The sequence below is a fragment of the Elephantulus edwardii genome, unplaced genomic scaffold (assembly GCF_000299155.1).
Source record: "Elephantulus edwardii isolate Elephantulus edwardi_28Jun2011 unplaced genomic scaffold, EleEdw1.0 scaffold00268, whole genome shotgun sequence".
Taxonomy (NCBI): Eukaryota; Metazoa; Chordata; class Mammalia; order Macroscelidea; family Macroscelididae; genus Elephantulus; species Elephantulus edwardii.
In genome coordinates, this window is record NW_006400018.1 from 2,410,235 (window position 1) to 2,421,778 (window position 11,544).

At 43.1% G+C, this 11,544-nt stretch overlaps 1 pseudogene; it reads right to left on the reverse strand.

The window, feature by feature from the left end:
- Positions 1–615: 615 nt before the first annotated feature.
- On the reverse strand, positions 616–843 carry LOC102851792 (annotated as a pseudogene).
- Between the last annotated feature and the right edge of the window lie 10,701 nt (positions 844–11,544).

Consider the following 11,544-nt stretch of genomic DNA (forward strand, 5'->3'; position numbering starts at 1 on the left):
TTGTAGCTGTCATTGTCAGAGCAGAGCCTGACAAAACTCAATCAATATTTATTGAATGGATGAAAGGCCTGGGGAGTTGTAGAAATAGATTTTTCATTGGAAACACATCGCTGGCTATTTTGTGGAAGATAGAACTAGAAGGAGGCCAGGTTAGAAGCAAGATCAATGAGGAAACTATTAGTTCAGAGTAGAGATGTCATCATGGTAACTGGAACCATTGTCTTGTCTGTTGACATAATAACTAACATGGATGTGTTGTTATTATTAGGTGCCAATGAGTCGAGTACAACCCATAGCAACCCCTGTGAACAACAGATCTGAAACTTGTCCTAACCTGTGCCATCCTCACACTTCCTGACACACGAGAGCCCATTGCAGCAGTCACTGTGTCGATCCGCCTGGTTGAGGGTCTTCCTCTCTTTCACCAACCCCCTACCTTTCTTTTCTTTTTTTTCTGAATTATTTTTCATTTGTTCATTTAACAATATAATACAGAGAGAATTACAATTTACATCTACATACAACTCTTTTCTTTCTCATTTATAATCAAAAGATTATTGCGTCCAGAGACACTGATTTAATTACTGTATGGAATTTACTGTATTTCAGTGGTGTTTACTCCAGTCCATTTCTTCGTTGAAACTCTAAAACCTCTTCATTATGTTGTTTGATTAGGTAGCCCCACAAGAAGGGTGCAGTGCCCAAGGCTCCTCCAGCTTTCACCCAATTAGGTTTGCTATTTGGTGGTTCCTGAAGTTAGAACTTCAACCTCGCTGAAAGGCTGCTCAGAAGCCGGGCCAGGGCCAACAATCGAGAGGAGTGCAACAACACGGATGGTACCATCTTGCTGGCCGTGCTCCCAACCCCCCACCTTTCAAAGCATGATGTCGCTCTCCAAGGAATAGCCCCTCCTAGAAACACGGCTGAAGTATGTGAGACAAAACTTCAACATCTTTGCATCCAAGGAGCACTCTGGCTGCACCTTTTCCAAGACATATTTGTTCTTTTGGCCATCCATGCAGTACTTTTCTCCAACACCACAGTTCAGAGGCATCAATAATAATAATAATTCTTCTCCTCCTCCTCCTCCTTCTCCTTCTCCTTCTTTTTTTCTGGAAAAGAGGAAAGCCAGGCAGAGGTCCCCACAGTTTAGGATTGTGAAGGGCCTCCTTCTTAGCTTTCCCATGGTTTTTATTTCGTTTAAAGCAGCAATTTAAAAATTCCTATTTTGAGAGGCTATATTTTCCTATATGTAAGTGTTGCCAATAAAACAATGGGTAAGGTGCAACCATTGTGGAAGGCGGTGTGGTGCTTTCTCAAAAAATTGCAAATAGAGATACCATTTGACCCAGCAATCCCATTACTGGGAATATATCCCAGAGAGACCATGTCTGCCATCCAAGCAGATATATGCACACCCATGTTTATTGCAGCTTTGTTTACAATAGCAAAGAGTTGGAAGCAGCCTAAGGGCCCACCAACAAACGAATGGATAGAGAAGCTGTGGTATATCCACACAATGGAATACTACGCAGCATTGAAAAACAAGGAACTCATGCAATATTATTCAAAGTGGGTGACCCTGGAGGACATTATGCCGAGTGAAATATCCCAGTCACAAAGGGACAAATACTGCATGGTGCCACTGTTGTAGAATGGGTCTGACATCAGGGTGGGGGTATGACAGAAAAAACTGGATAAATTATGTATATTGTATTGAAACAGATGAGGGAAAGAACAGATTAGAAGTGACATGTGATTGAGTATTATGGTTAGCACAGGAATCCAGGATTAAGGTTGCATAGAGAAGTGTACTCGGGGTGGGGGGTGGGGGGAAGGGATATGGGAATTGTATACTAGTGAAGGAACTTTTTTTTTCTTTTTCTTTTTTTTTCTTTTTCTTCGGAGGGGGAAGCGAGCTGATGGGGAGGGGTGGGCAGGGAGAAAATTGTGACAATGAATGAATGGAAATCCAAAACCTCTGTAAAAAAAAATTATAAACACACACACACACAAAAACAATGGGTAAGCTTAATTCTTAAACCAAGAGCAGGATAATTCCAAAGTTCAGCACGGTATCCCCTCCGGTAGGAAGCTAGGCAGGACCCTCTGTCTGCAGATGGTGTCCAGTATCTCAGGAGGCTGGGAGGAATTCTCTGTTTGCAGACAGTGCCCAGTCCAGCCATCACTGCCGAGCCATCCACAGAGAAGGTCAGAGAAGAAGCATAAGATCCTCCTCAAGACTGACTGAGAAAAAGAAAGAGAGAAGGAGAGGAGAGAAGGAGGGAGAGAGGGAGAGACGGAGAGAGGAAGAGGGAGAGAGGGAGAGAGAGAGAGAGAGAGAGAGAGAGAGAGAGAGAGAGAGAGAGAGAAGAAGAAGAAGAAGAAGAAGAAGAAGAAGGAGGAGGAGGAGCAGGAGGAGGAGGAGAGAGAAGAAAGGGGGGAGAGAGAAGGAAGGAAGGAAGGAAGGGAGGGAGGGAGGGAGGGAGGAAGGAAGGGAGGGAGGGAAGCGAGAGGACAGTGATTGCTCAGTGTGTCCACAGAGCAGAGATGTGAGCGAGGCCAGGCACCTGGCAAGTTTCATTCTGTTGGATGTGGACGGGGTCCCTAAGAGTCCAAATAACTCAACATCACTAGCAACAAGAAACATCTCTGAGAGAAATACATTTCTAGCATCCTGACATTTCTCTCCCGCCCTCCCTAGGACTAAGCAGCCCCTCTGTCTTCTCTAACCGTGAGTTGCCTCTTTTTTTACCTACTCTGAATAAAGTCACGGGCCTTCTGCTTCCTTTCTTTCCACGTGACACCTGTGAGCTGTAGCCACACGGCTGTGTGTGCCAGAAGCCCTGTCATCGCTGTGTAGTATTCTGCAGGCCACCATTGGAAAGGATCCATTCCCCTGTTGCAATGAACGGCTTCCCATTTGGATTATGAGGAGAGCAGCACTGATATTCTGGAACGTGTCTCCTTGGTGTTCATGTGCTTTCTTTTCCCTTTAGTGAAAATGTCTTCTTTTCTCCAAGTCAGAGGCTCTGGAAGTGTGATTTGGTGTCCAGCAGCATCAATGGGACCAACAGCACTAGCATCTTCTGGGGACCGTTCCCAGCAGGCTGTCCTCCACCTCCAGGCTGCCCTCAGGCAACAGCATCTCCAGCCTCTCCAGGACACAGATGATCTTGAAGTGCAGCTGTGTGACGCAGCGCTGCCCAGGGCCCCCAGCTCGCAGCCCATCACATAGGAAAGATCATGGGCGTCCTCAGTGGTCAGCTGCAAGGGGCTCTTGCCCTGGGCGTCCTCGGGCCAGGCCTCACTGCCCTCCGCTTCCTCCTCAATTTCCTCCAGGCTTTCCGGGGACCTGACAATTCTTCTTTTATCATCCTTTTTTATTGTCCAGTTCTCGGATGCATAGCAAGAGATCTGAAAGACCATGGCCTGAATCAGACACACCTTAGTCCTCAAACTGACATCATTGCTCCTCAATAATCTGGAGAGATTCCTAGTGGCAGACTTTTTTTAAATTCCAGGCTTAGTTCAAAGCGCTGTTTGTATGTACTGCCATCTAGTTGCCTTACTGTGACCTTATACACAGAGGAGAACTGCCCAAATAATCCCCAAAGTTGTAAATCTCATGGAAGCAGATTGCCTCATATTTCTCCCTCGGAGAAGCCTATGGGGTTCAACCACTGATCTTTTGACTAGAATTCGAATGCTTTAACCCGCAGTGCTCCATGGAGGTAATTTGTGTATTAACTCACTACCAAAGAAAGCCAGGTGATTTCATGCTACTCTTGTCATCAGTTCCCTGATTTTACACATGAGAAAACTACTGCTCTGTTCACAGGATATTTTAGTCAGAAGGACCGAGGATTTGAGCATGTTTGACATTGAAATCCATACCTTTGGCCACTGTACCATACTCTGCACACCTGTTCTCTCCAAGCCTATGCTTATATCATCCCTGCTCCTAGAATATCTTTCATTTTGTGCCATCAGGGTTGGAGGAAGATTCATCAACAACCTGCGTTATGCAGATGACACAACCCTGCTTGCTGAAACTGAGTAGGACCTGAAGCACTTGCTGCAGAGGGTCAAGGACTGCAGCCTTCAATATGGATTGAAGCTCAAAATCAAGAAAACAAAGATTCTCGAAGGGAGCTCTGGTGGCCTAGTGGCAAGAAGCTGCACTGCAATCCCAGAGGTATGCGATTCAAATCCACCAGATGGTCTGCTGGAGAAGGAGGAGCAATCTCCTCCTGTACCAGTCACATCCAATTTGACGGTACACACACAAAATCATAAAAGAAAATAAAAAAAAAACCAACACCAAGATTCTCACCACTGGGGCAATTGGCAGCATCATAGTGGATGGCAAAGAGATTGAGATTGTTAACAGTTTTTGTTTACTTGACTCCACAATCAACACTCTTGGCACCAACAGCCAGGAAATCAAGAGATGAATTGCATTGGGAACGTCAGCTGTCAAAGACCTCTCCAAAGTACTGAAGAACAAAGCAATGTCAGGCTGGAGACTAAGGTGCACCTGATTCAGACTGTAGTTTTCACAGATGCATGCTATGTGTCAGAGAGCTGAACAGTGACTAATGATGATGGCTTTGAGCTGTGGTGCTAGAGAAGAGTGTTGAATGTACCATGGACTGATAGGAAAACAAACAGGTTTGTCCTAGAGAGGGTGAAACCGGACTGCTCCTTGGAGGCAAGGATTCTCAAGCGTCGTCTGACATACTTTGGGCACGTTACAAGGAGGGACCAGTCCTTGGAAAGGGATGTCATGCTTGGGAGGTTGGAGGGATAGTGTCAAGAGAGGAAGACCCTCTATGAGATGGGTCGATTTAGTGATTGGGGTAATGGGATTAGGTGTGTCGGAGATAGGGTGGTTGGCACAGGAAAAGCAAGGTTTAGGGCTCTTGTTCATAGGGGCGCTATGAGTCGCAAGTGACTCGACGACACTTAACAACAACAACATCTGTCAAAGTCCAGCTCATTCATCCGTTTTCAGTGAAAATTTCTTTGGGCACACTTAGATGTCCCGTGGATTCTGAGCCCAGCACACATCATACTCACACTTAGAGCAGTGCACACTCAGCACACTTTCGTGCACAGCTTTTTAATATCTTGGGATTGACAGTGATTTTTCACTGGCAGGAGGGAACTCCAGTGGCCAAAGGAATAAGACGCTGTGCTACAGCCCCAGATTCTCACCCACCAGCAGGATCTTCCTGTGCGATTCACTGACTCTTAAAACTCACTGGAAGGTCAACTGTGAGTTGGCACAAATCAGTGACATCTCTGGCAGGTTGCCCTTATTGCTTAACATCTGGTTCATGCCACGTGGAGGTGTGTGAGCTCCCAGTGGGGGTGGCATTGCCCTCTCAGTTACTGCCCGCATGTAACCTACTGCCCAGTCCTGCACCAGCGTGGATCTGGATCTGGGCACATGCCTTCTTACTTGCTCTGTGCCTCTGAATCCTGGCAAAGCGAGCCATCTCTGACCAGTGCCCTGCCAGCACTCATCCCCTGGGCTGGCGAAGATCATATCCCTGGTCATGTGGACGGCTCTAGATACCCCTGAGACCAGGGGAGATTCCATCCCAGAGTGGGTGCCCACTGCTCTATGCCCCTAAACTAGCAGTGATGTCATATGTGTGACATGGCACTACATCTTGGGTCCTTCCTGGTGCCCTCAGTCATCTCTCAGATGAGTCATATCCCTCCCCTGGCTGGGCATCTCAACCCCAAACTTCTGCTGGACTGACAGAAACACAATTACAGATTATACATCTTGCCTCGAGTCACCAAAGTACTGGCAACAGTGTCAGCCTGGCGCCTGGTCCAGCCCCCATCCCAGCTCAAGATGCCTCTTTCCCCCTCCTTTCTCCCTTCCCAGCCTGTTTCACATATGAAACATATGAGATGAATATGGATTGCATCTCAATGTCAAGAAAACAAAAGATTCTTACCACCGGACCAATAGGCAGCATTGTGATATTGTTATGTGTCATTGAGTTGCCTGCCACTCATAGCGACTCTATGTACAACATCTCTGAAGCTTGCCCTATTCTGAGCCAGTCTCACTGACTCTGACACACTTACATCCATTACCTCAGTTACTGTATCAATCCATCTCACCTGAAGTCTTCTTCTTCTGCTCCATTCCTCTACCCTTCTGTGCATGATGTCCTTCTCCAAGGGCCTGTCCCTCCTGGCCACTTGCCCAAAGTATGTGAGATGGAGCTTCAAAATCCTAGCCTCCAAGGAGAGACTAGATTTCCTCTGTACTTGGTACAATCGCCCGTCATCTGTGTAACTCTGGGAAGTGGCAGTTATCAGGCATGTTCCTTTGAGTTGGTGTGGGTGTAAGGGGCTTAGGAATGAGGCTAGTGGTATTCAAAATGGTCCAGCATCTGTCCTACAACACAGCCTCTAACAAAAGTAGGCTGTCCTGATCCCCTGGTAACAGATTTGTTTACCTTTATACCAAGAAGGTTGGAAAAGCACCAGAATCTGCCTGTGCTGTGTGCCCGGGCCAACTAAGAGTTGTGAGACCTAATGTTCTCAAGAGGTTATAAAAAACAAAAAAAAAATATGACAGCTGAGCTTATGGTGGTTCCATGTGTGCTTAGTGTGTCCGTGACAGGATCAAGCGTGCTTTCTTTACGGAGGGGCAGAAAATTGTTGTGGAAGCACTGACGGCACAAGCACAAAGTCAGACAGCTAAATAAAAAAGGGTGTGTCTTTAATAAAATCATATGCCTTGTTCTGTTAAAGAAAAAAAAAAGCAAGACTTGGTTTCACCCTCTTCAAGACAGACTTATTTGTTTTCTTGGCGGTCCATGGTATGTTCAAGACTCTCCTCCAGCACCACAACTCAGAGGCATTGATTCTTCTATCATCCTTGGTCATTGTCCAGCTCTGATGTATAGCAAGTAACTCTGAAGACCAAGGCCTGGACCAGGTACACCTTAGTCTCTAGACTGACATCAGAATTATCTTTTCCTGAAAATAATACTCTGGCTGTACTTTCTCCAAGACTTATTTGTTTGTTCTTTGGGTAGTCCATGGGATATTCAGTACTCTTCTCTAACTCCACAACTCAAAGCCATCAATTCTTCTGTTGTCCTTTTTCATCATCCAGTATGGGAAGCCAAAGTTCATACTAAATATTTGTAATAAACCGAATGCTACTTCAGGTTATGAGGGAGGCTGATACAGGCTGGAATTCACCCTGGAGCACTACGGCAATCCTTAAATGTTTACAGGGGTAGGCAGTAAGGCGATCCTTAAGTGTTTACAGGATTCTTGCGTTGTATTTGCTAAACCCCCCATCCTGAGTCAAGCAGAAGGTTTTCAATAGAAAGAGCTTAGCATGATTTGCATTGAATTCTCTCCCTGGCAATTTTCAATAAAGGCACAGAAGAGCTAAGGACTAGCGCTTCAGTTGTTCGAAAACTGTTCGCCTCCTACTTCACCTTCGTTTTCTCCTGCATTCTTGCTGTTTTGTCTCATTATTATTTATAAAAATACTTTACCCTCAGTCTGCAACAATCCAGCTCTCACATAGCACGCCATCAGAAGGACCATGGCCGGAATGCAACATTGGGATAGATGGAGAAAATATTGAAACTGTCAGCAACTTCATCTTATTTGGAGCCACAAGTAACACCTTTGGTTCCAGCAGTCAGGAAATCAGGAGATTTGTGTTGGGAAATTCTGCAGTTAGAGACTTCTCCAAATTATTGACTAGTGATGATGTCAGTTTGAGGACTAATGTGCATCTTATTCAGGCCATGGTCTTTCTGATAACTTGCTATGCATCTGAGAGCTGGACAAAGAAAAAGGATAAAAGAAGAAGAATTGATGCCTTTGAGCTGTGATGTGCAACAAGTAATTGAAAAGACGATGGCTTAGGGAGCTCTGGTGGCATAGTAGCAAGAAGCTATGCTGCAATCCAGAAGGCACGTGGTTCAAATCTACCAGATACTCTGAAGAAGAAGAAGAAGGAGGGGCACTCCCGCTTTGTGCCAGCTGGATCCAATTTGACAGTATACAACAAGAAAATAAAAAGGAAAAAAAAATTTTTAATTTCTTTTTCATTTTTATTTTATTATTTGTGTGTGTGCATGTACCATCAAATCAGATCTGACTGGTACAGGAGGATATTGCTCCTCCTTCTTCTGCAGAGCATCTGGTGGATTCGAACCGTGCTCCTCTGGGATTGCAGTGCAGCTTCTTGCCACTAGGCCACCAGAGCTCCCCTAAAAAGAAAAAATTTTAAAAAATAAGTTTACTTGCACAGACAGCCAGAAAGCATGCAGTTTGGGTCCACCAGTTGGTCTTCATGGGAAAGATGGACTCTCTCCTGCTATGTGATTAACTGCTTCTGAAAACCTACTTGAGGGTCAGCGATGATTTGCTTCCAACTTGACGATACCCACTATCAATTCATCATCTGCCTGGAAATTCATGAAAATACTTTATTAAATTAAGAATATTTACCAATCATATATGTTCCAGGTATTTTCCTCTGTTTATCATTTGTATTTTAGCCTTTTTAAATGAGATCTTCTTTTCATGGAATATTTCCCACAGGTTTTACTTTTTCCTAGCATTATCCTTTCTTATATGAGTTATATCTTAATAAAGCTATTTAAAAGGAAAAACTAGGTGAAGTTATCAACACTAGTTCTACTGTTCAAATGTTTTTCTAGAATGAGAAAAAAAAATAAAATTTATACTACTAAAAGAAAAAAATAAATTTACCAAAAAAAAAAGAAAGACTAAGGGTTGAATCAGATGCAACCACCTTAGTCTTTAAATGGACATCCTTCATTTTGGAGAGGTCCTTGACAGCAGATATGTCCGATGCAAGAAATCTTTTGATTTCTTGATCACTGTACCAACAGTGTTGACTGTGGATCCATGGAAATTGAAATTGCTGGCGACTTCAATCTTCTCTTTATCCACCGTGATGTTGCCTATTTGCCTATTGGTGAGGATTTTTGATTTCTTGATGTTGAGATGTAATCCATACTGAAGACTGTAGTCTTTGATTTTCTGAAGTAAACACTTCAAGTCCCCTTTACTTTCTGGAAGCAAGGTTGTGTCATCTGCACAATGCACGTTGTTGATGAGTCTTCCTATGATGTGATGCCACACTCTTCTTCATGGAATCCAGCTTCTTGAATGACTTCTTCAGCATAATGAGTTAATAGTAATTAAAAATCTGGAGAATGGATATAGCCCTGACACATAGCTTTCGTGATTTTAAACCATGCAGTGTTCCTTTGCTGTCTTCTCATAACAACTTCTTGGTCTAGATATAGGTTCTGCATGAGCATAATTAAATATTCTGGGATTTCCATTCTTCTTAATGTTAGCTGCAATTTGTTATGATTCATACAGTCTTTGCGACCAAATGTCTTTGCATAGTCAATAAAACACAAGTGGACATCCTTCTAGTAACTCTGCTCTTGGCCAATTTCTATCCGACATCAGCAGTGATATGCCTGGTGCCACAGCCTCTTATAAACTCAGCTTGAATTTCTGACAATTTTCTGTCGATTACTGGTCCAGTCATTTTTGGATAATCTTCAGCAAGATTTTACATGCATGTGATATTAATGATATTGATAATTTCCACATTCTGTTGGATACCTTTTTTTTTTTTGTAATGGGAACAAACATCAACCTCTTCCAGTCAATTGGCCAGGTAACTTTCTTCCAAATTTATTGGCATAGCTGTTGTTGTTGTTGTTGTTGTTGTTAGGTGCCATGGCGTCAAGTACGACCCATAGTGACCCCATGAACAACAGACCTGAACCCTGTGCCATTCTCACACTTCCCGACACACTAGAGCCCGTTGTAGCAGTCACTGTGTCAATCCACTTGGTTGAGGTTATTCCTTTCCTTCACAAACCTCTGCCTTTCCAATCACGATATCCTTCTCCAAGGAATAGCCTCTCCTAGCAACATGCCTGAAGCATGTGAGGTGAAGCTTTATCACTCTTGCCTCCAAGAAGCACACTGGCTACACTTTCTCCAAGACATATTTGTTTGTTCTTTTGGCAGCCCATGGGATGTTTTTCACTCTTTTCCAACACCACATCTGAAAGGCGTCAGCATTTCTTCTGTCATCCTTATTCATTGTCATAGATTGATGAGCATATTCAGGATTTCATCTGTTTGTTGAAACACTTCATTTGGTTTCCCGTTGATTCCTGAGGCCTTATTTTTCACCAATACCTTCAGTGCAGCTTGATCTTCTTCCTTCATCACCATTGATAGTATGCTGCTTCCTGAAATAGTTCTGTGCCAGCCAATTCTTTTTGGTCCAGTAACTCACTGTATTCCTTCCGCCTTCTTTTGATGCTTCCTGGTTTGTTCAAGAATTTTGCGTATAGCATCCTTTAGTATTGCAACTTGAAGTTTGAATTTGTCTTTCTGTTCTTTTAGCTTGAGAAATGCAGAGTTCTTCCCTTTTTATTTCCTAATGTCAGATCTTTGCATATTTTGTCATAATACTTTGTTTTGTCTTTTCAGTCTACCTTTTTTTTTCAGGCTACCTTTTGAAATCTTCTATTCAACTCTTACTTCACCATTTCTCCACTATATTTTGGCTTCTCCATATTCTAGTGCCATTTTCAGAGTCTCTTCTGACATCCATTTTGATCTTCTCTTTCTTCCTTGTCTTTGAAATGATCTTTTCCTTTCTTCATGGGTGATACCCTTGATGTCATTCTAGAGCTTATCTGGTCTTCAATTATAGGTGTTCAGAGACTCAAACCTATTCTTGAGACGATTTATAAATTCAGGTAGGATAGATTCAAGGTCTTATTTTGGTGGTTGTGGACTTGTTTTTATTTTCTTCAGTTTCAATTTCTATTTGTACTTGAGTAAGTGAGCATCACAGTCAGCACCTGGTTTGGTTTTGACTACTGACATTCAGCTTCTCCAGTGATTCCTTTCACAGATATAATTGAGCCTTATGTAGTCCATCAGGTGTGGCTTATGTGTAATCCATTTGTGTTTTAAAAAAGGTATCTGCAATAATAAGTAAATCATCGGTTGTACAAAATTCAAGTATTTTATCTTCTGCTTCATTTCAGTCACTGAGTCCATAATTTCTGAATACCAGTCCTTCTTTGCTTCCAACTTTTGCATTCCAGTCACCAATTAATGCACTAGTTAAGTCACTAATTGGTTGCATGTTCTGTTAATTTCAGACTACAAAAGTTAGGAGAACTCTTCCATTTCCTCTTCACTGGCTTTGGTTGTTTGTGGGTATGTTTGAATTAACAGATCTTCCTTATACACATATGGATGATAGTCTATCACTCACAGCACTGAACTTTAGAACAGATCTTGAAATCACCTTTTTTATTATGAATGCAACACCATTCTTCCTCATTTTTTCATTCCTACTAGAACAGATTCTCACCACTGGGCCAATTGGCAGCATCAGTATGGATGGTGAAGAGATTGAGATAGTTAACAGTTTTAGTTTACTTGGCTCCACAGTCAACACTC